The 26,935-nt window shown below is 43.8% G+C and overlaps 1 long non-coding RNA gene across 1 annotated transcript in view; it reads right to left on the minus strand.

Moving 5' to 3' along the window:
• Window positions 1–341: 341 nt before the first annotated feature.
• LOC137154478 (uncharacterized) overlaps window positions 342–26,935 on the minus strand; it is a 30,863-nt gene continuing 4,269 nt past the window's right edge. The window contains exon 3 of the long non-coding RNA XR_010920219.1: window positions 342–835. This is a non-coding gene — a long non-coding RNA (uncharacterized lncRNA). The remainder of the gene's footprint in view (window positions 836–26,935) is intronic.

A 26,935-nucleotide genomic window follows, 5' to 3' on the forward strand; every position in this document is an offset into this window, starting at 1 on the left:
TAGATTATGGAAAAGAAAAGAAAAAATAAAAGAAAAGAAAGTGAAGTGTTTTCCTTCTGTAAAGCAGAGGGAATTAATTTCCTTGTCAGAGAGAGAGAGAGAGAGAGAGAGAGAGAGAGAGAGATGTGTGTTTCTGTTCTTGTGATTAAATAACATAATTTATCAATCGAAAGACACTAAATTGATTGCGGGAATAAAATGATGCATTTTTCCAATAATGAGTGTGACCAGTAGCTTTGTCCCAGACGTCTGTCTCAGGAATTCATTCATGCTCTAACTGCTCAACCCAATACGATCACTAAAAAAGGCAGGTAGGTATCTCCTATATACTTTTTCAGGAATGAGGGACTCAAGTTTATTTCTGCAGTAACCTAAAGGGCAAAGAGCCAAACACAAAGAAAACACTAAAATCAAATCCAGACCTGAATGTACCAAGAAAATCTATAATCCCGGTTTGCTACGTGAAGAAATCATTCGTCAAAGTTACTTCGAACACGAATTTGTAAAGTGCTTCTTAGAACTTTTCTTCCTTTCTCTGCGATAGCCCTGGAAATAGAGGCTCCTTCCTCCCTCAAAACACACACACTTGTCAGATAAATCTCAGTGTTTCTATTCTTCTAAAGGATTCCAGGTTTGGCATGAGGGAGAAGTGAATGTAATTTCAAAAGACGATTTATACAGCCCAAACAATGGAAACCATAACACGAGATGACTTTAGAAAGTTGTCGGGAGGGATTTAGAGACCACAAACACATTTTTTCGTAACCATACAATATGGAAACTCTTAAAGAGCTGTATCTGCAGACATCTTGCAATGACTGGTCTTCCTTGTCATCTAGAGGAGAAAGGGTAAAATATATTAACTGAAGACACAATCTAAAATTACTTCTACATTTTAAACATGCTGGCACAGGTAACTAACTGCCTGAAAGATTTCCTTCTTCTGGGGTAAATTAGTTCAAGTCGTTTCTCAAAGATATTTCTCTCTCTCTCCCCCCCTCTCTCTTTCTTTAGTTTTATAAACATTTTAATTTCAGACAAAAGAAAATCTTTCACCCAAGTGCTAGCATTCATATTCTGTCAAGAAGACCATACCGGAGTAATCATATGACATATAAATAGACCCGATCCTGCGAGCACGTGGACCTGCGAGAAAAAAGGTATTCACCTGAGTAACTTTACTCACACGAGCAAGGAGTGTTCCCAAGACAGAGCCCCCCCTGGTAGACGCGAAGTTGTGTGTGAGTGTGTATAGGCACGTGTGTGTATACATATTGTCTACCATCCCATGTATGCCATATGGTGTTATGTTACACACGTGTGTGTCTAAAATTCACCTACCAGCAAATGTAGCACATTATTTTCTCTGCTAAGGAATATTCTGTCCGAGACAACTTCATCCAAAGCCGAGAACTGCCCAACAAGAATACATGCTCGTTTGAAAACCGCCCTCTGCAAACAACTACTCGCTCTAAGTTTGTACTTCTAGTCATAGAGCTGAATTTTCAAATACTTTCCCCCCCCCCATTAATACTCGTAAGGACTTTTTAAAAATTGGAACTTGCCGTAGAGAACAGAGAAATTGCGGATCTATTTCTGTCTCTTTCAACCTATCCAAAGGTTCCCTAGAGTCTCCTAGAAAATTCTTTGCTCGAAAGTGACCGGCAATCCCCTGGTTTGTACCCAGAATCAAAGTACAACAATTGCACTGGCATTTGTGAAAGGCACCAAACCCAGCGTTTGTGTCGCTTTCTTCAATCCTAATGACCCGAGTAACCCGGACATGGTGAGAAATGCAGGCTGCGGCACGTACAGAAAAGGTTATCTGTCTTATTGTACGCAAACCGTGTGGATTTCATAACCTGGTTCTGTACTATGGTCGAGGGGAAGGAGATGTTAGATTAAAAAAAAAGATGGGCCACATTAGATTTGCTCACTTAGGGACCGATTCTGAGCCTACTGAAGTCAGCGACAAAGCTCTCCTTTACTTCAGAGACGCCAGGCGCACGAATGACCCCATGATTTCCAAGGGGTTATTCCTGGATATAAAAACAACCTGGTCCAAACCCCACTGATATCCGTGGGGGTCTTTCCATTGACTTCAATGGGCTTTGCATCAGGCCCTGACTCAAGCGTGCCAGGATCGGGCTCTTGCTTTGTCAGCTTTACCCCCACCCCACACCTCCATTTAACCCCATTGCAATTGCCAGCATGTATATAAAAATATTCCCCCTTGGTTGGTCTTCAAACTGCTTTGCACTGAACAACAAGAGGGTGGGTTTTTTTAAAACCCTCTTTCAAGCTGAATTTATGTTGGTGTGATGAAATGCCCCTCTGTGTTTAACATTTCCAACGATCATTTGTTTCATTTGCTACATTAGCCTTTTATGAGAACGCCTTTCGCCCGGGCCTGTGAATCACCCTCACTTACGTCATATTTTCTTTGGGATAGATTCACTCAGCCTACTACAACTCAATGATTTCCTTACACACCAGCTGCTTTGTTATCTGACCTGGCCCGAAGGCTTGTGATGGGCGAAAATGTTTGTTTTTTCTAGGGTTAAAAAAAAAAATCGCATATTGAGTTGAAAAAGTAAAGAAAACCCGTCTGAAGTGTCCCTAGGAAGCAGGGCCTCTAAGTGCCCCTGAGAGATGAGAGTGATTAAAAGGGGCTGTAATAGTTTTAAGAGGATATTTATTGTGTTTGAAGGGTCGGGCTCCGCTAGATGCCAGGGGATTTTCCTTTGAGAGATCGCTGCACCAGGTCCAATCGGCTTTTATAGGAGAAGCAGCTCCGTGCACAAAGCACCTCAATCCCCTCCACCACCACCACCGAGAGTAAGATCGCTGTAAGATTACTACAGAGCCCTTCCTCACCCGAGCGCCCCCGAGTAGAGGTTAGCACCTACTAACCATAAGGCTTGCAAAACAGAACCAGCTCCAACCAAGACCGTCTGGAAGGTGTATTTGGGGCTGGGGAGAGAGAGCCCCTTTCATTTGAAATAACTTTACTGTAGGTTTTATCAGGATCTTACATCGTAAACACGCTGCCAGCGCTGGCTTCTCTTTGCCGACTTTTGAGGGATTTCTTCCTTGTATCTGTCTGTCTGCAGACTGTTTCACCGCCACCCTCCGGTGTATAAAAACGCCAATCCCAGCGATTTTATTTCTTGCAAATCAAATGTGCAGCTCCGAAGGGCCCCTGGATTGCACCCGATCCAGCAAATGTTTCCCCAAACAAAAGTCTCTTCGACCTGTCGATTTAAGGAGCAGTGCAGCTGCCAGCTATGTCCTGTGTCCGTCGAATAGCTTATTCCAAACTTCTTGGGGACGCTTCTTTAAAAGGGTCTCGCTGCCACTAAAGAGGTAGGAGAGCGAAATCTTGCAAAGAGCAGAAGTCTGGGGCGTTGTGCAGAGAATCTCAAACGTCGGCTTTCGGAAATTTAGGGGAAAGGCATGGGAACCCTACCTGGTTCTGTCTCGCTCTGTCTAGACGCACAACATCTCCAAACAGCTGTGAGGACTCACAAGCATTCACACGCGTGCCTCCCCACACAACCACCTCTGCCCTGATGGACGCGTGCGCGTTCCCCAGCTCTTTCACACTCACATCGCTTGATCAGTAAAACTCTTTGGGAGCAGGGATGGACGGGTATCTTCCTACGGGATTGTACAGCGCCTGGCACAGGGGCACCTGATGCTGCAGTTAGGTTCTACAGCAACACAAATAATAACGACATATATCTCATGCTCCATTTACATCCCCCATCGTACATCAGATGTGCATTCAACTCAGCAAAATGTTGTAAGAGTTACAACCATCTGTTAAAATAGACCCCCACCAATTATTTTATTGCGTAAAACTGATAGCTGGACCAGATCTTGCTCTAGTATATCGGCGCAAATAGGACACACTCCGGATTGACACCGGAAAACTGAATTTGCCGTTCGTTAGTACCTGCCTTTCAGACCAGTCTGTTCTAGGGCAGAGCTAGAAGTCGGAGAGCTTTAACGTTGATGCTTTATCACAGAAAATACGGGCTGTGATCAAGTCTGCGGATCGTAGCAACAGACAGACCGTTACAGACGCCTCCTAGGTTTATGAATTCGACCCCTCTTTTCTCCCGAATAAATGCCTATCTTCCCCCTTCTCCCCCCCAATAAAATGCCTGTGTCAGACTAATACCACCACAGTTTTTCTTCTGCAGGGCTCTTGTACCTTTCAGTTTGGCTATTCCCATTCTACCCGTCCTGCTACACAACTCGAGAGGCGAAGTGAAATATCCCGTAGACTAGATATTTAGTAGCCTGGAGCTTCCAGGTCTACTGTAATAAAATCATCATCATTAATAACAATTTGCCATGTATCGAGTCTGGATCGCAGCACAGATTGAGTATGGCTGAGATTAATCGCTTTAAGATATGTCTTTGTGGGGGGGAATATGCCTTTGTACGTTGTATAAAGTGTGTTCCAGGGAGTCCCTGGGTGAGGGGCAAGGTGTACATCAGCCTGCAAATTCATATTCCTACCAGCCATATTTTGGGTTCAATTGATTTCTTAACCGTGTCAGCTGAAGGGCTCGGTGATTCAGTGCTTGCTTAGGGTAATCACCTGTTGATTTGATTGGGACAACAATCGCCTGAAGGATCGGGCCCCAAGTCCATAAGAACAGGTTTGCAATCTATTTGCATCCGCATTATAAAACGCTTTCATCGTTCCCTGAAGGTTGTTTTCGCTCCCGTCAAATGACTGCCTGGATTTAAACAACACCGGACTTACGGCACAAACTGACCAAAGCCAAGGCATTCAATGTTAAGACTTTCGACTTTGCCCGCCAGTCCTGTCTGTGACAAAGGGTGCTGGTGAGTTACAAGTTTCGGAGTGAATTCGAATCGCCTATCTTTTGTGCGGGTGTGTCTCAAGCGTAAGACACCAACTCATACGCACCGCCACACACATGCATTCAAACACACACAGACTCACAAATTATTGTTTGCAATCAAGTGCCCTGGCTTTATTAAAGCATTGCCTGTCCTCTCTCACACGTGTCGTATATAGGAATCTCACACGTGCCACCTCTGAGTTTTCACTAGCGGTAGAATACGGTAATTTGTGAGCGCCGGTCCATATATGTGTGTGCGCGCCTTTATTCTTGTTGCAGAAATAAAGCCCCTAACGGATAGTTATCGTGGGTTTTGTTAGTCTGTTTTTTGTAAGTTTGTTTTTTATTTGTTTGTCGGGGTTTTTTTTGGGGGGGGGGGGGCGGGGAGGGAGGTTGGTTGTGTTCTCTGAGAACAACAGTACACAATTGTTCCAGTAACGTGGGAAGCGTGTGTCAGTTTCCTGGAGCAGCTTTCCCACTTAATTTGTAGACTTCATTAAACATATAGACTTCAAACTTAGTTACCACCGGCAGTTCTATTAGAAAAAGGTATCACCCGGGTCAGTTTCTTTCCAGGGTCTCACTAGCTCTTGCTATTTCAATTTCGCGAATTTACCCACCAGCTTCTCAAAACGAGACTGCAAACCGCGGGGCATCAGGAGAGCTGTTTAGTTTTCAGTCCTTGTTGGCTCTTCCATTCGATTATTTTACTGCTGCAGCTTTCAGCCCTATATTTATTCTGACTCTCTGGCGGTGCCTTAGGCGAGCTCTCGGGCTCCGTGATTTCTCTTTTTCCCAGAGTGGGGAAATTACAGGGTATAATGGAAATGTGTAAATTATAGGTTTATTAAAATGTAGGCAACGCAGCTCTCTGGCCTAAACAGATGTAGGGTGGCTTTAAGTCAGCCCTCCTGACAAACAGCAGAGCACACAGCCAGTGGAATCATTAGAGAGGTATCCCCGCAGGGAGAGAGGAAGCTAAATCTTCCTGTGGCAGCCTGTCAAGAGAGGGACACATATTGCCCTTTAATAAGGCTGCCCTGTGCCATAGTTAGAATTACTCTACCTGACCAGGGAGGAAAGTTAATTCTGCTCGAGGCTAATCAGGAATGGAAAAGGCAGCTTCAAGGGAGTTCTTTCCTATTACATATAATGACCATAAAACAGCAGAGCACTTTACCGTGGGTCTACAAAGAAAACCCCGGAGAGGAAAGCTGGTTTGTTTGCTCTTCTACCCAGCCTTAAAGATCCGCCTCGACTTGCATTTGTGAATTAAAAATCCGTTGTCAGAGTGCATAGTAGCGACATCTGCCTGCCTGCCTTCCTCCGACCCACCAGTCCCAGTGGGTTTGACTGGGAGCAAACGAAAGAACCTTGTTGGGGTTCTTTTTTCTCTCTGAAGTTGGCGCAGTAAAAGATTCTGGGGCACTGATTTATTCTGGCTAATTCTCACTTTATAGTTGCGCTTTTTCCAAGATTAATTCAAAACGCTTTTCTATTCCTCTGGTGAAAAAAATAAGAGTTATTGGCGGCTAAGGAATTTTCTACCGCCCCAGAAAGTTATTGAAAACACCGCGATTTTTAGCCACAAAAGAACGCGTGTATCTGTCTGTTTCACTGGGCTGGGGATGGGGAAAACTTTCCCAGCAAAGTTAAGGGACATAAAGATAGGAGGGGGAGTCCTCTGTACATTTTCAGGGACTGGTACATGAATGAGATAAAAAACAAAACGAAAAAAATCTCGAGGAAGGAAATGTGCCTGGAAACTCAGCCCAGTGGCTTTCAGAAAACACCTTCCTCTCTGTATCTTACATCTTGCTCTCTTGCTACAGACAAGCCCGATGGCTGCCTGTATTAGCACAAAGGAAAACAGAGACCACAAGAAATGCGGAAAGATCCCAAGATCCTGTCCTCGGTGTTTCTCTGTTTTCAGCTACTTGTTTGCCTCGCTCATCCCAGGGAGCTGGGGAAATCCTGTCTTCATGCTGATGAATTCACAATATAAGGTTTCAATATTGCAAATGGCCCCCTGTTGATTGACTTTAGCTGCAAAACAAGCGGCCCTGCCCAGTCTCTCGTTGTTAATAAGCATGTTTTCAATCGCCTGTCTTCTGCCCAACGGCCAGGTTCTGCCTGAACTTGGAAGGTAGGGATGGTCTAGCAATCAGTGCAAGCTGCCGTTCACACAGGACTACCTCCGCCTCCTCCCCTTCCAAAGCTGCCCTTTCCTTGGACACTGCTACCACAAGTTTGATGTGGTTTGCTACTGTCGAGCAGAGCCCGGAGGCAACGTAACTCCGCAGCCCAGGGCAGTCATCCTGGGTGGGACGCCCGATGCATAAGAACTCATGGCAGGATGGACATTTGGGGTGGGATTTCTCCGAAGCGCCTGAGTGACTGGGGAGAACAAATCTCGTTGTAAATCAATAAGGTCCCCACGAGGGAAATTCCACCCTTGGAGCCGTTGACCTCAGTTGCTTTTAGAGCAGGGTCGTGACGAATTTCGGGAGATCCACAGCTGCGGGTCTTCGTGTAGCCAAGATTTCCATCACCGAACAGCTGATCACGAGCCAAGCGGATACCGTCAGATTTCACCACACACTGTTGGCCTCACCGAACTCCTGGCAATTGCAATCTTCGTCTTACCAAGTGATGCGTGCAATCCTCTGAAAAGCGAGCAAGTCCCATCAAGAAACTCTCCGATTTCTCTCTTTCGGATGGCCCCACGTAAATATCTGTGCAACATGAAAGGCCAGATGCGGACTGTGGCTCAGAATGAGTACGAGGTACCTGCTTCCATGACTAGCCCCCACTGAAATCTATGAGGCTACTCACAGAATAAGATACTAGCCAGCACGAGGAAGGGTGGCAGAATCCGGTCCAAGGATATTACATTACGAGCTCCACAGTTCTTACTTAAGGAAAATCTAAGGACGAAGCTTTTGGGGGCAGGGACCTCATTTGTCATGTGCTTTGAGATCTACTCATGGGAAGCATTGTATAAGAGCTAGGTATTATTACCCACGGTTCTCAAACTTCGGGCCATTGATTCCACACAGCGGTTATCTATTTTAAGGGCACCTTCCCATTCATTCATGATCACACGAACCAAGCCCCTGCAATTCATGATGAGGTAACATCCCTCTAGCAACTGGCTTACATGGAAACACATAAGGAAAGTATTTAATGCAGGCTTAGCTCCCCATATAATGTAATGTAGCAACTGGAATCAAGGAAGAAAGCCAGCTAGGTGACCAGTTCTTCAGACCATCGGCGAGTTCTTCATGGATCACCAGCCGTCCAAAGAACACAATCTGAGAACCAACAGGCTTTATTATATGGTCAAGGGGTTCAAGTACTTCTGGGAACTTCATTAGCCCACACCTTATCTCAGGGAGCAAGATGTTGTCATTGACTTTGCAGAAGGCTTTGTAAAATGGCAGGTTGAGAGCTACACCAGCTTCCTATTGGTTCCAAAGTGGTTGAATATATACATTGTTACAATAAAAAACAGCTGTAATTTAATTTCTGGAGATATTCCCCAATATTTGTCAAAAATGTGAAGCAAACATTCTTTCCAGTAAACTTGTTCAACTGTGGCCTGCTTTGACACCTCTTGGAATGGAAGCGTAGCTTCACCAGGCGTTGGGTCTGATGCTGGAACATTTGCAAAACAAAGCAAACACGAAAGGGGCACAAAGACAGCCAAAGAGAATGTATTTTAAAAATCCAGCTAGCATCCACTGAATGTTTGAAGTAGATAATAATATGCTGTAAAAATGAGCATGATTGAAAATATTTTCAGGCACGCACATGGTCATTCCCTTAAAGTCTGCTACCTAGATCTCATGCCCACTTCGTAATTTTGGCATAAAAATTTGCCTATTGGACAACTCAGCTTCTCTCAGTGAGACAATTAGAAATTCTGTGAATAACCCTTGCGTTCTCTGCTTGCTCTACAGCACTGGTTGTCAAACTGTGGTCCAAGGACCACACACCATTGCTTTTCAAAGAGGTGGACAGTCACAGTGTGTTGTCTCCGCCTCCTTGTTTCCAGCTGCTACCTTACATTAGAAAATTAAACCCTTTTCTAATATTAGTTTTCCATGTAAGGAATTCCTGTAGTTGCCACCAGGGTGATAGGTGCTCACAAATCCACACAACCATGAATGGAAGGGGACATGGTGTCCATATAACCATGAATGGGAGAGGAAGTGGAGTCCAGGCATCGGGGAATAGTAGGTGAGGTGGGGATGGTTGATGAGGAAGAGAGGGGGGGTGGGCCTGGGGAATGGAGAAGGAGAAGTAGGCGGTAGACAATGGTGGTTGTCTGGGGAAGGAGAAGTAGGCGGTAGACAATGGTGGTTGGGTGAGGGAGATAGTCCATGAGACAATCTCTGTATTGTATTATAGAAAAGCTTGAGAATCCCTGATTTAAAATAATGCAAAGCTTGCAGAGTGGTTTCATTTTAATTAATAGTTTGCTCTCTGAAAGGAATAAGGAATGGTGGGTTTGTGGATACTGGAAGCTCAGCACTGGTTCTTGATTTAAAGTCTCCATCTTCTCCTAAATGGAGGTAGGAGAAGAAAGGGGATACTTGCTGAATGAAGAGAGGCCTGTTGTAGTATGAAGACTGCTCATGCATTGAACAACTGCATTTTCAGTGCAAACAAGGTCATTACACTGAAATTTTGAATAAACCATATGTTTGGGAAGAGGATGTGCCCGAGATATCATATGAAATTGACCAAAATTAACATATGAAATGAATATGAAGAACAAATATTGTGAATTTCTCCCAGGTCTAATAAAGATGGCAAATAGTGTAGCATATGTAGAGCACCGTGATCCTAAATTCCTTGATTGGGGCTTCTAGGTGCTACAACTACTCCTTCTAGTAGGGAAGCAGTGCTCATTCCCATAAGAAAAGAGGGTTTAGGTACTGGGAATCTACACAGTGAACCCATTTCTGAAAGAGTCAGCAATACAAGTTTTTAAAGCAGCATCCCAGAGGCTGTTTTCCCTTTCCGCCACTGCATGGGTGTGGGTCACTTGCCAGGATCATCTGAGTCTCTCTCACTTAATCAATTTCCTGCCATTGCAGGAGCCTCAGGCATTGGTGGCACCTTGATCCTTCCTGTTCTCCACCTGTGGTACACCACCTTTCCATCTCCCAAGGCCTGTAACACTTTGATCTAATTCTGGTTGTCGGGTTTGTTGGGGGTGGTGGTGGATGGTGTTTAGTAGCCTGTGATAGACAGGAGGTCAGACTAGATGATCTTGGGGACCCTTCAGGCTTTATGACCATATGAATTAACTAAAGCAAGGCTATTAGAGGAACAATCTCCAGTTATAAGGTGTCCCATTCGGACTCTGTTTTGCTCACAGTGAGTGTAGATAACGTTTCTCGAGTCATATGGCAATGCCCTCAAGCAGAGGTTGTAAAAGTTTTGTTGTGTGTCCTGCGGATGACACCTGCGTTATTTCAAGTGCAACTGAACAATGTAAGGGAGATTTTGCTTCACTATTGATCTCAGGTTCCACTTGCAAAGACAAATAGATAACTCCACGAGCCACCCAGGCTTTATAGTTGCTTTTATACTCCACAGGAAGACTTCTTATGCCACAAATGCATCTAGGATCTGCTGACTTTCTGTTCACTCTTATGCCAAATTTGCCCATCCAAGTCATGGTACAGGAAAATAACAAGGTCACACATTCTTTCATTGTCTTTCCTCCTGCAATTGGAACATCTCTGAAGGACTATGTTGCATTTTGATCACCTGCCAACAGAGATCACTTCTGGCACAACTGTACATGTTTATAGGGTCAAAGTCTGTTAACAACGTATCTGTTGTTATATCAATTTCTTGTCTCCATGCAATGGAAGCAGTTGTCTCTGTTCTGGTTCCTTTTGCAAATAATGTTGCTTAGCTGGTTGAGACAGGCTTCCAGGGCAGTGTAATTTGTTTTCTTCATGATAAAGACAAGATTTGGTAGTTTATACATCAGCTGGACAACTGGGGGAAGGGCAGGAGTGTGTGTGTGTGTGTCCATCTTAACAATCCGTTCTCCACATTGAGATCCATCTCCCTTTTGCTTCCTACCAGGGTTCTGGTTCCTCTTCAAGTTACTCAGGATTTGATCTCTGTTTTATATAGAAAGACCACATAGACAGAAGGACTTTATAATGTGGTACTGGATTTCTTCAGGGCAGATTAAGGCATGATTCCCAAATCCTTAGGATCAAGGGCCGTAGTCAGAAGTGGCCCAAGTACAGTTAATCTGAGACAGAGTACCAAGTAGCATGTAGCATACAGCTAATTATTGATGGATGGAGTATTTATAGCTATGGTTTTGGTTTCCTCACTTGGAAAGAAGATCCAGGATTCAAGAATGGGAGGAATATAAGAGTCCATGGGATGGGATGGGGGAGAGAGCACAGAGGGAAGAGTTTGGAAGGAAAACAAAAACTGTGTTATGACTTGGTCCTGGGTCCATCTCTATATCCCCACTGACTAGTTTGAGGCATTATCTCTATTTTCCCTCTCCAGTGACAACACTGACCTTTTTCAGTTTGATAGGATGGAACGTAGGTGAATATAAAATACGTAGCACCAAGGAGACCTTATCAAAGTGAACAAGTGAAATAAATCAGGTTGTTCTGGAGCAGCAGTGGCAGCAAGTGAAAACAATCCCCAAAAGAGGCAAGGAAGTGGTAATTACACTGCTATGATATTCTCCTGCTAACTGGCCAGTGAGCTAGCTAATCACAACACATATCTATCTATCTAACTATCTATCTATCCAGCGACCATTACCATAGCACCTAAAGCATTAACGATGCTATCACTAGTGATGCAAGGTATCTAGCAATGTGGAAATCATCATTACACCATTAACAGGGAAAGCCATAAAGCTAAATCCCAGAACTGTACTGTAATATGCCTGTTTGTGACCCCACACAGTAAAACATTAGCCTACGAAACCAACATTATATAAAACTATTGGTTATATTTTACTGATTGCAGAGATGCCATGGTCTTGCTTTAGATAGATAGATAGATAAGATAGGAATTCCTCACTGGTGCAATGTCTAATGGATGATATAATCTCATACTGCCCCGGGCTGGTGTAACAAGGCTAATATTACACCAACCAAACAACATCCCTAAAAATGACTTAAAAACTAAGTTTTGCCACCAACCATGTATGAATGCCCCCTCCCTTCTCAAAAAAGAATATTAAAAGTAGACTTGCAGCTGCCTCCTCCCCTGAGATGTCTGCTGTACACTGGAAAACAGAGTCTGAGACCAGGTATTCCCAGTATACAAACATGATCCTTGTCCTGCAGCTTCACAGGCAATTGAGACATGAAATCAAGGTGGAATTAAAAGTCGCTTTGAAACCCCTGAACACTGATTTGCTCAGGTCAGTAAGAGGTGGGTGGCTGGGATCAGAGACACAGGGCTAAAGCATTCTTGGTCCACTCTCCTATGGGCGTTTGAACATGCCAAATTCAATCTGGCTCTGAGCGGAACAACTTGTGTGGACACCTCCAGAGACTGTGCCTCCAAACCCACATGACACACCTCATGATTGCACTGAGATACAGAATGAAGAGGCCTGTCCTTATGGGGGAAAAATCTCTAGAATTCAATAGTAATTTCTAACTCTTCTGTAGATTTCTATAGGGTGTTTAAACACACAACAAACAAACAAAAACTATAGAAAATAAATTACTCCCTATTAAATTTTGTGGGCCAAATTCTGATCACACTTCCACCAGTGTAAATCCAGAGAACCTCCATTAATTTAACAGGGACTGCTCCAAATGTAACTAGGAACAGAATGTTGTGCTGTAGGTTTCTAGAGTAATTTCTACAGAACCCTAATGCTTTAATATCGGTACATTTTCCTCCATTGGAATGGGGTGAAAGGAATCTGGGTTAGACGTCAAGGCTGGTGGCTGTTCTTTGCAAAAGGCAGGTGAGGCATGGCTAAGAAAAGCCACTAAACTGAGCATCCTGAAATCACAAAGGAGTGAGGAGGTCCTGAGCAAAGCCTTTCCCATACATTGACCCTGTTTCATATGCACTGTAGTGGATGCCTGTGTTTTGATTGAAATCAAGTATATAGAGGAAAATCTTGCCTCGTGGGTGCAGAGGATCCTCTGATCCTGATTCAGTGCCTCCCTGCAACGTCTGCTGCCCACCCTTCCCAGGAAGCCTGAGAGAAAGCAGTGTGTCCATACCACTTGCCCTCCATTGCAGGGAATGGCTGTCTGTTGCAGCGCAGGGCATCTCACTGCTATGGAGAGGTGTAAGGTACACTTGCTGCCTGTGCCAGTTGCAGTGAATCTGACCTTGAGGGTGTAATTTATGCCATAGTGTGCTGTGTTTTCTGCATCTGACTCCTGCTTTCAAGGGGACCAGTTTTCGACACAAATATTCTTTATTATCTGTATTACAGGAGCATTTAGCTGAGATCAGGACCCCACAGTGTTAAGTGTTGTACATACACATAGTGAGTGTCAGTCCTTGTCTCTAAAAGCGTGCAGTCTAAACAGACATGGCAGACAAAGGGTGGGAGGGGAAACAGAGGCACAGAGTGGTGAAGGAATTAGCGTAAGGTCACAGAGGAACAGAGGCAAAGATGGGAATAGCGCTCAGGTTTCCCGACTCCCAGGCTCAGCATTTCTGCCTGGCTTGTAACCAGAGTATACACATTATTTTGTAGGTTTACAACCGCCACCATTCAAATATATATATGAAGAAGAAATTTTACACTTTACTATATTACACGCATAACTGCTTGCTGCTTTGACATAGAATCTGTGCCTCTGAATTATATGAGGTGAATTAAATGCCCCAAAATCCAGAGCAATTATATAGGCACTTTTAAAAAATGTATTGTATTTAGGCAAAATATATTGTCACCATCCTCCTTTATAAGGCGCCAAAAGTGTTTTATGTGCTTCAAAGAAAAGTATAAATCCAAAGGGCCAATTTTTCAAAACATCCATTAGTGACTTAAGCCACTGAAAGCCTCTGGGATTTAGACACCTAACTCACTTAAGGGCTGTAGAAAATACCCCTAGGCAACTATCTGCATTTTTAGCTGTCTCAATACCTTTTAAAAATGGCTTTAAGGCCCAGATCTTCACAGTTACTTAGACACTGAACTCCCAGTGATTCCAACGGAGTTAAGCATCTAAATACCTTGGATGATCCGGCCCTAAGTGCCTAAATCACATTGAAACATGGGACCTGGCACTTTTGAAGATTTTTCCAGAACTGCCTGACTAAGCAGCTTACTCACTGTGTGTATATAAATTACAGCTGCTGCTGCATACTCAATTTACATTGGACATTTGGGCTTCTTAACTTGTATATTTCACGTGAAATTGCCCCCTCTCCCCCAGTCCTAAGCACCATTTTAATATCCCATTTACTGGTAATGAAGGATTTGCTCTTATGACAAATGACTTATATTTCCTGCAGTCTCCACTGCATTTTCCTCCTTCACTTCTATGTTCCCTTTTGTTTGATTTTCCACACAAACTTATGGTGGGATGTGCAGTTCTGAGGGCAGTTAGCTGAATTGCAAGGTACGCGTATTGATAGCCAGAAAAGGACAGTATGGTCTCCACCTACAAGAATGCACAAAGTAAGATGGGTGCCTGATGTCACAGCGAGATAATAATACAACTATTTATTCAGCGTCAAGAATGTGTGCAGGTGGCCAAAGAGAGAATGAATGAATGAATGTTCAAATGAAGTTAGACTGTGATAACATTGTAATAGAGTTTGTGATAGATAGATAGATAGATGCTGAAGTCCTCCATTTATACAAAGAACATATACAACTAGTGACCTCCAAGGTGTAGGCCTGTACAAACATATAGTAAGAGACAGTTCCTTTCCCAAAGAGTTTACAGTCTAAATACACAAGATAGACAAAAGAAGTATTATTATCCCCATTTTACAGATAGAAAACGGAGACAGCAAAATTAAGTGATTTTCCCAGGGTCACAAAAGGATTCTATGCTAGAGCCAGGAGCTGAATCTAAATAATCTAAGCTTTAGTCTGTTACCATAACTACAAAATCAACCATCGCCTTCCCAGCAAGCCTTACCTCACTCTTTATATGGGAGACACCTCTAGAGCTGAGGAGGGAAATCAGTCTCTAAAGTCCATTCAGCTTCTGGCCTCTGAGCTGAAACTCTCAACAAGCCTGCAAATTGCTGCCAGGTCTGAAGGCAGCTGGTGTAATGAAGACAGCCGCGCACTAGGGTCTGCACAGAGACCATTCAACTACTTTCACATAGGCTACCAGACACGATTTTCACAGGGACCTAAGGGACATAGGCGCCCAAATCCCATTGACATTGAGCTGAGCACCTAACTCCTGTAGATTCATTTGAAAACCTCTGCTAATATCCTGTCCCAGAACTTCACAGTGCGCTGGAATTACCAAAGCTCCTTGAGAAACAAGGTGGATGAGGTAATAACTTTTATTACACCCGCAGATCCTCTATTATTAACCGGCTGTAAGACTCACCAACGAGGGAGCAAACTGGACCCATGAAGGCTGGGGTATGATATAACTCAATGAGATTTTTACCTCGGTACTTATGTGTCTCTTAGGGAATAGGGGAGCGGACAATAGACTTAATCGCACCCTTCATTGCTAATCAGCAGCACAATACCACACCCTGTTTTCACAGAAGCTAATGGGAAAAACAAACCTCCCTTTCCAATGAGAGCCGGACTAGGCACGGAAAGTGCTGAGGGTTAAAGGGGGAAGAGCAATGATTATTTGGACGAGACAAATCGTTCAAGAAGCATCATGTCCCCTCTGTTATTTCTGGGCCCTCGCCTGGAGTACATCCATAGGCAGATGAGGTCGATTCCTATAACCACCTGCTGTCCATCGGGTCAGGGGGAGTTTGGCATTTGATTTCACACGGGATCAGGATCGGGCCCCTATCTATTCCTATTGCAATCGACAGGCGTTTTATCGCGGATTATAACCGGGGCGGGGCCGGCGTGCGCCTGCTGCCGCTGAAGTCAGCGATGTAATCGTCACTGAGGCGTTTACACGGCTAAAGAGCCAGGTGTCACTGAGAGCGGGGGTGCGTCCCTCCACCCCCCATTTATAGGGTGGATGTTTCCCCCCACTCGGAGCAGGTTAAAAGCAAGCGCGGAGTTCAGTAAAACTCTTGTTACAGAATAAAAATAGCCCAGGTCAGCGTTGGGGGGGGGGGGGTTGCGCTTTTTCCATTAAAACTGACATTTAAACCGAGGTTGAACTTGAAACATCCTCGTCAAGCAGCGCTTCTGCCTGAGCTCTGGGATCCGGCTCCCTCCGGGGAGTGGTTCAGGTCGCTTGTAGGGGGAACTGCACCTCACCGGGCAACCCCGAGCGGGCTGGGAAAGAGGCGACGGTGGCCTGGGCTAACTGGGCCGAGGCGAGCTTCTTAGCTCAAGCCACCGTTCAGGAAAGAATCGTAGCGAGGGGCTTAGCCGTCCCGCTCCAGGACGTGCGTCCGTCCGTCCGTCCATCCATCCCCAGGCAGGGAAGAGTCTGAGCACGTGCTGAAGTGGGAGCATGTGCAGGGCCTGCACTGCTGGTCCGAATCGGAGCGCCTGGCCCTGTTGAGATCAGGGGACCAGTCCCACTGAGTTCAACGGGGCCAGGATTTTTTCTAAATGGGTCGGATCGTGCAGCTCTGACTCAGGGAAATCGAGATGCAATCGACGCTCTCCCATTCAGGCGAATGCTGCCTGATAAAGGCTGCAGGGCTGCATCCCACCCGTCCTTTCTTTTGCAGGACTGGAGCGGGGAGGCAGAGCAATCCGCACGGCGTGGCTTTGTGAGATTTATTCTGGGGGTGCCTTTCCTTTCCTTTCCCCAGTTCCAATCCCCGTTCCCGTCTAGACAATAGCTCGGCCAATGAGATGCGCAAACCAAAAGGAGCAGAGCGTGGGATTTGCTGGGCTGGTTTTCTCTTCTTTGCAAAATTAAGCAAATTTTACAGAGAGAGAGAGAGAGAGAGAGAGAGAGAAACCACACGCAGCTCCCTCATTTCCCAGGACTCATTATTTTTATTGGATAATTTGAAACAGCAATACCTTTTTATTTAAATGCATTTGGAGACATTAGAATACTTCATAAAGAAGCAACAAGTGGAGCGGATTCTGGCAGGGAACCACGTGAAATCCCGGCTCCAATGAAATCAATGGGGGGAATTCCACTGACGTCAGTTGTGGGTCAGCATTTCACCCACTGTCCCTCAGCAGGTCCCGATCCGGATTCTATTACTGTCAACGGGGACTTGGGTTTTTAGTTTAGCAGGAGCTGGATGGGCACTTACTAGACAATCGGCCTCTCTCGGCAGAAAAAAAATGCCCAGATCAAAATGATTGCAGAGAATTGCCTGAACTGGAAAAAAAAAAAAAAAAAAAGAAGAAGAAGAAGAAAAAAGAATTATAATCTCTCTCTCTCTCTCTCTCTCTCTCTCTCTCTCTCCACACACACATACGCACCGGATCGGCCCTAAAACACACAACCCGCTCACTAAAACCCCAGAAGTCCAGCGTCTGCACCGGCGAGTGTAACACTAAACCAAACAGACCGCGGAGTTCATTCAAAATTCATTAATAAGCTTATTACCAGCCTGGAAGCTGGAAATGGGTCTGGCCTGGCTGGGGCAGCCCCCGGTGCGTGGAAGCCTCAAAGAAGCATTTACTCAGTAGTAGGGGTCAGAGTAACCTTCACACCGGGCTCTTTGAATTTGTTTGATTCATGCGCATGCAACAGCAACAGGTCATAGAGTCCATTAATCCTCCTCCCCCCCAGAAAAATAAAAGGGGGCTCCGAAATTAGTGCAGCAGGAACTTTCCAAGATCCCTCTGAGGCTTTCACACTGAGTTGGACGCGACCTCGGAGTGTAAGGAAATGTGAAGCTGTGTCAGTCCAATAGCAGTGTACTCTTCTTTTATGCTACTGCGAGGGAAACCAAGGAAAGCACATGCGTGCAGAGAGCCGGGACTTGGGTTAACGTTCACCCCACGGCCACAGGGCTCCGCTCTGTGATCTCAGGTATAGTCCCTTGTTAAGACAGGAGCAATGAAAACCACTTAGGCCGCGAGAGAGCGCGCAGACCCGCTCCGCTTGTTGTCCTCCTCACCGCGCGTCGGCGAGGCGCGTGTCGTGTGGGCACACGCACAAATGTGCATGGTGTGGGCCCTTGTTCGTGCGTGCGTCTGTGTTGGCCGGGGTGCATGTGGTGTGTGCATACACACGGGGCTGGCGAGGCGTGTTTGTTTGTGTTCCTGTGCGATCCTTCGCACAGCAAAGATCTAGCACACCCCTAGAAAGCCAATGCACTTCCTCTAAATATAAGGACCTCGTTATAGACGCTCAAAAATAAAATCCTAGTCAGCGGATCTCTAATGAGTCCGATGGGGGGGATAGTTCCGTATACAGAGAAAATAACCAACTCAGAGTCAAGCAAGTGACACCCCCACCGCTACCCGTCTTAAAGATGAGCTATTTTGGGAGTAATCGTTTGATATCTTCTTTCAGTGATATGGCTACTTCTTGCCTCTGTCACACGGCTATTGCTTGTCTACCCTTTAAAACGAATCCAAATCACTAACTAAGGCATTTTAATCTGGAACAAAACCACCGTCGCGGTCCTATCTGCCGGGCAGGAATGATGGGGCTTATTTTTAATTCAGTATTTGATCCCGTCTGATGATTGGTGTTTTCCTTACATTTCCCGAAGTTTGGGAGCCTATAGCCGGTTGAAGGGGCTGAATTAATTTGTGATTGCTGTAATATGTGATATGTAGCTGGAGCTATATATCTATATCAAAGACAGTGTCTAGATCTGGCCCGTTTTGTGTAGAACAACAGACACCCCAGCTACATTTGGGCTCCTGTGACAATAGGGAACCTTTGTTCGTGAAGCAAAGGTCGAGAAAGGAGGCTTTACCCATCACCACCAAACTCTAGCAGGAGATGGAAACACTAGCGAAGTTTTCATGATTCATTGAAGTTAATGGCAACACGTCTGTTCACTTAAATTATGAAGCATTCGGATCCATACCTATCTCCCTATCTAGTCCCTACCCACCCACCGACCCTTTGAGTTAGTAGAGTTCAGAAAAGTCTTGCTACTTTAAAATTGGTTAAAAACCTGAAACGCATCCCAGTTTTGCCTCGCGTTTCCCCCCTCCTTCCAGCCCCCTCGTGTACCCCTAGCTTCAATAATCTCTCAATTTCTAATAGCAAAACTATTTTTCCATGGCCATGCTGCATATGGGATATCACTAATGAGAGGTTATAGGGTCAGGAGTCAGTAAAACGGTGGGAATAGAAACTATAAAGAAAACAATCTGGTCTCCTTTCCGAAAAAACTGGAGGGGTGGGGGGAGATGAATATAAAGAACACAAAGAAATCAGTTTGGAACGTTATCCCTCAAAAAACCTGGCCTGTAAGCTAACCCATATACTCCTTTTTACTATTATTATTATTTCATCTTGTTATTATTATTTTAGTGCCCCAAAAGGCCATAAACGAATTTAAAAGACTGCGAGAGTATATAATTTAATGCGGTTGGCACCATTAAATAGTATGGGAGGGCAAAAGTGTCAGTACACGACACTCCAGAGCAAAAAGGAAAAAAAAAAAACCCTGCAAAATGTCATGCTTCCAGATTGGGAGAAATAGCAGTGTAAACACACCAGCGAAGCGGAGGGAGCGGGGGGGACATATCACTTTTGCAGCTGAAAATAGTGTATACGGAGAATCAGCACTTCGGAGCCTGTACTGGGCAAATGACCAATTAGGGAATCTTTGTGAGATTCAGAAAAGCCTAGATAAGTATGTTTTATCAGCCTATAAAAATACCACTTTCACTTATCTGGAGCTACCTTCGCCACACAGCTGCAAAATATAAGAAGGAGGTGGGGGCAACCCTGTACTTGCATAGAGGAGGAGTTATGGAGTGTAACTGACATCCAAGGTTTTGGAAATAAATGTTCTATTTGCAGGGAGATACAGTTTCCCCGAGATCAATATTTCAGGATTTTAGCCACCTGAAGCTCCCACTGTTGGTGACGTGTTTAAGAAGGTTTCTGTCAGTATCAAGGTGTGCCCTTGTTCTCTTTGCCTTCTCTGGTGGACTTGTCAGCATAGGGAAATTCTTGATGTCCCCGTCTCAAGTCTACGTATCAGACTAGGAATCAGTCAGATGAAGCAGAAGGAAGTGAATTCTCTAGGCAATATATGTGTATGAGATGTATGTGCGTGTAAACATGGGTACATATATTCTGTGCATTATATGTATACATATACACTTGATGTGTCTGACACATATTTATACACACCCGTGCACGTGTGCACACACACGTGTGCATGTGTATATATGCACACACTCATATGTGCATCTATACATGTATGACATATGCAAACACACATACTTCTGCACACATATTCATGTAAATAGGTATATAAATATTGTACTTGTGTATACATAGATAAATTACAGCTAAATATATGTATCTATCTAGGCACACACACATGTATGTGTGTTCATTTACATATGTGTGAGTGCATAATATGTATGTTTGTATGTATACACATATATACATAAATATCTGTGTTTGTGCATGCACGGACATACATAAACATCTATGTACACATATACATGATATTTATATGTATATGCAGAGATAGATAATGTGTGCCTATATATATATAAATACACACACACACACATACATATACACAGGTAGTGATTATATATAATACATATTTTTATATAATCACTGCCTTTCTCTCTCTCTATATATATATATAATCACCGCCAAAATATTGAGATATATGTGTGTCTGTCTGTATTTGTGTGTCTGTATGTGTACACATGTGTTTATATGTGTGTGTGTACTTACAAACATACAAATGCACTCACGTACATACAGCTGCATATTTGTACCTACATATATGCCTATATATAAATACAGACAGAGATACAGATAAATATATTTGTAAATATGTGTATATAAGAAGTACATATTTGTACATATATACACACACGTAATATCTATGTATATATATATACATATGTGCGGGCATACACACACATACATCTCTCACCGATGCTAACACACCCTACGATTGTTCAGAAAAAAAATGTACTTTGGCTATTTTCTCGGAATGATTCCAGTGTGGTATGTGAGCTGTGGGGAAGCGAGCAAAGAAGTTTTCTATACTGACCATTTAACCAATCCCTCCAAGTATAACTCCAAGCAAAAAGAATAGAGAACACTCCAGTCCTGACAAAACACCACAACTAGGGAACAGATTGCTGGAAAATGCAGGCAAATACAACCTTTCATTAAAAAACCCAGCAAAAACCACCCTCTACGTGCTAGCTTCGAGGTATAATCAAACGTGAATAATATTTGCTTGTGTGTGCGTGTGACTGTCAATGCACTATTCTGCCCCTTCAGTCGGGGCTCCAGGAATGCGAAGAACTATACAAGGTCCCACGACACCTTACAGGTTCTCAGCACAGTAGCACCAGCGTGCAGTATTTGCAAAGGCAGCGAAGGGGAGACATTTTAAAGGTAACTTGTCAAAATCTCATTTGAACTTTTTTTTTCCAGCGTCTGGTTTGCTGGTGAAGTGCGTCTCTGGTGCCGATGTAGCATTTAAAAGTAAGAGTTGGACGGAAAACTAAGATCAAGGTAAGTGACTCTTCCAAAATGCTGCTTTTCTCTCCATTTCTACATAACGCAGGCTTTTGAAACCGCCAGGAAGACGGTCATTCCCGTTTAGCACACTCACGTCCAGTGTTTATGGAGGGAATGATCTGTACACTCTCTTTCTAGCAAGAAGAATCTATATCTCGGGATTAAGAATGAAATAACCAACTCAAAGAGGAGATCTTGAGTGGTTGTCAAGCCCCGCAGTCAACTCTTGCTTTATGCAGGCGAGATTGCACCACGCACCTTGGTAATATTTCACTAAAGGAGATCTCAGATTATTTCAGGATTTATTTCTTAGGAACCAGGATCCCTGTTATCAGAGGGCGGTGGGAATAAGGTAAAACTGGGTGAGAACTCTCTCCAGGCAAAAAGAATTCAAGTAACAAGTTGGTACAACAAAATCTTCCTTTCCTTACCGAGGATGCAATGTGTCTTTTGCTTAAAAATAGACAGGGAAGCAGGGAATTGACGTTCTCTGATCCCAGGAGGAAGATGTTGCACCTACATGGGGATCAGTGCAACAGTGGGGACTGCCTGTCAGCTCTGAAGTGTTGTAATGCAGCCCATCAGCCTCCTCGCCTGCCTGTCGGATTTGCCTGGTACCTTTTGCACAGTTTTGTTGGAAGGACTTCTAAATTCTTTTCCAAATATAGCCCAGGAGCGACCCGCGGCCCCGCCACCCCTCCCTGTGCGTGCCCTTCACAAATATAAGCGGCGAACTCTGCAGGCAGGGCAGACAAGGAGTAGCTAGAAAACTAATCAGAACAATAAAAACAAACAAGCGTGACCCAAAACAAAATAATAAAGAGCTAGATATTGCTGCACGCCTGTCAAATTTTATGACCTCGGATTGTTGCCTGCCATATCCCCGACACACACACTCACGAGCACTTTATTTCTTGCACTGAAAAAGGGGCAAAGGCATCCCTGGCTGTCAATAGGGCAGTAGAATAATGTAGACTCCGGTTCGGAGATTCTGTGAAATCCGATTTCAGGTACAAGAGGAAGAGGAGCTCTCAGGGCAATGAGCAAGAAAAGGCATTCCAGTCCAGGGAAGGCAAATGCATTTGTAATTAGGCGAGCAAAAAGCATCGCTAAGATTGAATTGAGCCACGTTTGCTTTTGTTTTGGCGAAATAAAACCCTTTCAGGTGGTTTGTCTTGGCAGCTGCGAAAAAGGCTAATGCAGCTTCCCCAAGACAAGAAATAATGTGCAGGGAGATGGACAAATCTACCTCTGAAGGTTTTAAATATACAAAGAATTGCTTGGTGGGTTTTTTATGTATAAAGCGGCCGTAAAGTAGGACCCAAATATCAAGAAAAGGGCGTTCTGGAAACACTGTATTTTTAAAAATAGTATTATTTCTTTATCTGTGGTTTGCATTCGTATTCTTTCAACTTCGGTGCGATTCTCGCTATATCTTAGATCACATATGTGTAATATGGGGGGAAGGATACTTAACTAGTTTCAGTAAATAGGCGGGTTGTATTTAAATTATTTCTTATTTTGACTATTGAACTTAAAATAAATACAGGAAAAAAGTCTCCAAAAAAGTATTACGGGAAAGTAAATCGAAGCAAACCAATTGCTGGATATTCTGTAGCCCGAATAAATGCAGATGCTCGCTCGCTAGCTAGTTTATGAAAGAAACGCCCCGTTTTATCGCTCTCTACAAATATCTCCATAATCAATATTCGATACGAATGTGGAATTAGCTACGTTCAGCTGTAAGTGAACTAGTTCATGTATTTTAACTGTATACACAGGAACACGGGCGGCTCTCTTTAAAAACAAAACATAGGATTTGTTCGATTTCAAGGGAAAATGTAGCTTTAAACAAAATCAGAGCCGCGAACTTTTTCAAGTTATGTCAAAGGGGGAAAGAACTTTCGGGTCGCAGAAAATCTCTATTGTCCACACAGGAAAAAAAACCCCGATGTGGTCTCCTATATGTTCTTTGCCTTTCTTTGGCTTGGCCTTCCTTAATTTTGCACACAGGCGGCCAGCAAAATCCAAGGAGCAGGTTTTAACTTTGCAATTAACTAACCATGGCGCGGAGGTTCCCAAGTGACATGGCAGCTAAGGACTGGTCTACACGACGGACTCTTGTTGCCAAAAGTCAATGGCGATGTACACACTACAGTGCCCCCCCCCCTCCGCCGACAACACCCCAGGACTCCCTACTTTTGGCTTTTCAAATTGCAAGCGTCTTCCCCCGTGAAAGAGGGGAGCGAACTGGAGAAAAGCTCACCCCGCGAAGCCCAGAGCTGCAACAGCTTCTTGTGCAGTTCTGCCACTTTTTTACAATTTATTTTTCATTATAAAATTCTTAGACTGTATTATTTCCCCCCATCAGCTTTTATAGCAAGATCAAGGCAGGTTTTTTTGTTTGTTTTTTTTTTAAAGAGCTCTTCAGGTTAAACCTCTAAAAAGTTTGCAATTTGTTTGGTGCATTTTTTTTTTTTAAATAAAGAAATATTTGATTGCCTTCACTAGTTGGAGGCATGGGGGTGGGAATTGATTCTACATTTCTCTTTTATGTTGGGTCTGGTTTCTGGTGATTAAATTTCTCTCTTATGTGTACTGGACCTATGGACAATTGATTAATAACATGCCACTTGGCGCCAACACAGAGGCTCCAATGAGGTCCAAGGCCTTTAATCCGCAAGATGCTCAAGAGAACAGAAAGAAACATAGCAGGACAAAACCAAAGCAACCCATCTCAGCCGGCTGCTCTCCGCCTCTCAGGATTTTTTTCATCTCTCCTGTATTTCCTGCTAAACTCGTAAACTTTATTTGATTTACAGCTATTTCATGAACCTGCTTAAACTAACATGTGTTCCGCCTTGTCCAACTGAACCATAAAAAAACAGACTTGGATCCAAACAAGAATCGCTTTTAAGAAATGTGTTATTAATGACAGAAAATAAGCGTTGTCTTGAAAACTAGTTACCTCGGCCAGTGGCAGTATGAAAATCTGGGGTCTACAGGCAGTCAGAAGAGTTGTGAGTGTTTCAAGGTAACGACTGTTTTCTATGACAGTGGCTTTTGTGTAAAAGTTGGGGATGGTTAACTTTTCAATCTGAGAATTATCAGTTAGGAATTGTTTATAACAGACACTCACACCCACAAATGCATATCAAAACAGATACCAACGCCTATATGTATATATACACACACACAAACACACACACGCATATACACTCACAAAAACAGGCACATACATAGACGAAAATAAGAGGAAAGGGAGGATGAGGTCGGTATTTAAAAAACTTTATAGCTATCTCGCGATCAAATTGTCTTGCGGAGTTTTTAATGGATTTTTTTTCTACACAGCCACTTGCCCAAAACTGAATGTTTGTGGACTGAGTGTCTATAGCCACTGATGCCCATATAAGCAGCAAAACCTCCGGGAGACAGAGAAGATATGGCTGTGTCAATAGTTTTGCTCCCCCTGTAAGAATATTTTTTTAAAGGAATTCTAGTCTCAAATCTCTCTCCCGGCCAGGAAAACTCAACACTCTTTGGATAAGGAAAAGGCTGCATTTTTTTTCCAAATGAGATTTTTGTTTGTTTTATAATTAGAATCTGCTTTAAAAAAAAAAGTAATATATTAAAACTTGGAGGGGAAATCGGTCCTTCCATAGGGAAATAAGAGGCAAAAGAAAACACCGATGTGTTGAGGCCATGACGCCAACTGAAAATGTGGTGCAGGTTTTTAGCAAAAGGAAAGAGATTTTACAAAGATATTTATTTTGAGCGAGAGAGAGAAATCAGTGATACGTCTGAGCACACACATATTCGCTCAAATATTAACTATAGAAAGATATTTTGCCTAAATACCATTGAAACTTCATCCTTTGGGCACATGATGTAAGTTAGCACACGTAATGTAACATCTGCATTGTACACATAGTATAACATGTGTATATGTGTATTTTTGAGCTGTTTGTGCTATTAGAAAGAAAGAAAGAAAGAAAGCTGTTTTCCCCAGATGACAAAGTTGTTTGAATGACCTTCCCTTGTTCTCTCCCCCAGTTAAGTACTTGTCTTTCAGAAATAGCTGCACCGCAAATGGCATTAAGAGCCGTTTCTGACTCGTGTTATGGAAAAGGGGGAAAGAAAAATTGCAGGTGTCACAAGTGCAGAGTTTTTCAGTGAATGATTCTGAGCATTTTAGCTGGGTTCCCTCCCCCCCTCCAAGGTCATTACAGCAGAGATCACTTTCAGGGAAAGGCACAGGGCACTGAAAACTTTAGCCCCCTTGCCCCTTTAACTTTCTTTCTTGGCCTGGAGTGATGGCCTTATCTTATTTTATTTTCTTCTTCAGGCCAAGATAAAGTACTGATTGACACTGTGTTTGGTAATAGCAGATTAGCGTTGCTATTCTGGCATCAATAACATGCTTTTATCCAGCTGTAGCGTTAGTAATTGATTAAGGAGTTGGAAGGGGCGGGGAGGGGTTGTAATGGGAAAAGATGGATTCTAGGCAGATAAACCCAACAAAGCATTACCTTAAATGACTCAAATTACTAAGGGTCTGGTTTAAATGCACAGAAGTTAGAGACATATCCTAGGCTTATGTACAAGAGGACAAAATTAACCTTGATTTTCCTGGCTTTAAACCAGACCCTTAATACGATTTGAACTCTGGTTTGTGCGCGCGTGTGCATTTAATTTCCGGGGGGATGGTTTCCTTAAAACCAAGGGCAAAAAAAATCCATCACTGAGATGTGTCTGATATCACGGAAGCCAGCTCAGCTCTGAATCAACAAATCCGTTGGATTTATTCCAATCTCTGGCCCTTCAGCTGAGCGCTACTGACCAAAGACCTTAGCATCGGTATGCCCTGTCCTATCCACAGGTATTTTAGCGACCAGGAACCATCAGACGGTGGAGGTGAAAAGCACAATGGCTCATTCTCGGTTCCAATAGCCTGTTGTGCTCATTTACTATAGGGAGTTTTCTAATAGGGACAAGACAGACGGCAAAGTTTTTGACAAAACCTCCCATCAGTGGCAGTTTATCCGTGGATGGTTGACACCAGATTATTCTGGTCTCCGGACCGGTCCGTCATAAGAGTGTACACGACCAGGGCCTCTTAATGGGCGGGTTATTGACACACTACCCACCGCACTGTATATCCATGGGCTATTATAACATGCCGCGCGGTCCCCTGAGTCAGACCACGCATGTGCAGAACTATGAACGTTCTGAAAAAGTAGCTACCCCGCCAGTACAATACATTCTTTTCAAACCTCGGTG

The sequence above is a fragment of the Emydura macquarii genome, unplaced genomic scaffold (genome assembly GCF_026122565.2).
Source record: "Emydura macquarii macquarii isolate MOO-44397 ecotype Brisbane River unplaced genomic scaffold, CSIRO-AGI_Emac_v2 contig_1254, whole genome shotgun sequence".
NCBI lineage: Eukaryota > Metazoa > Chordata > Testudines > Chelidae > Emydura > Emydura macquarii.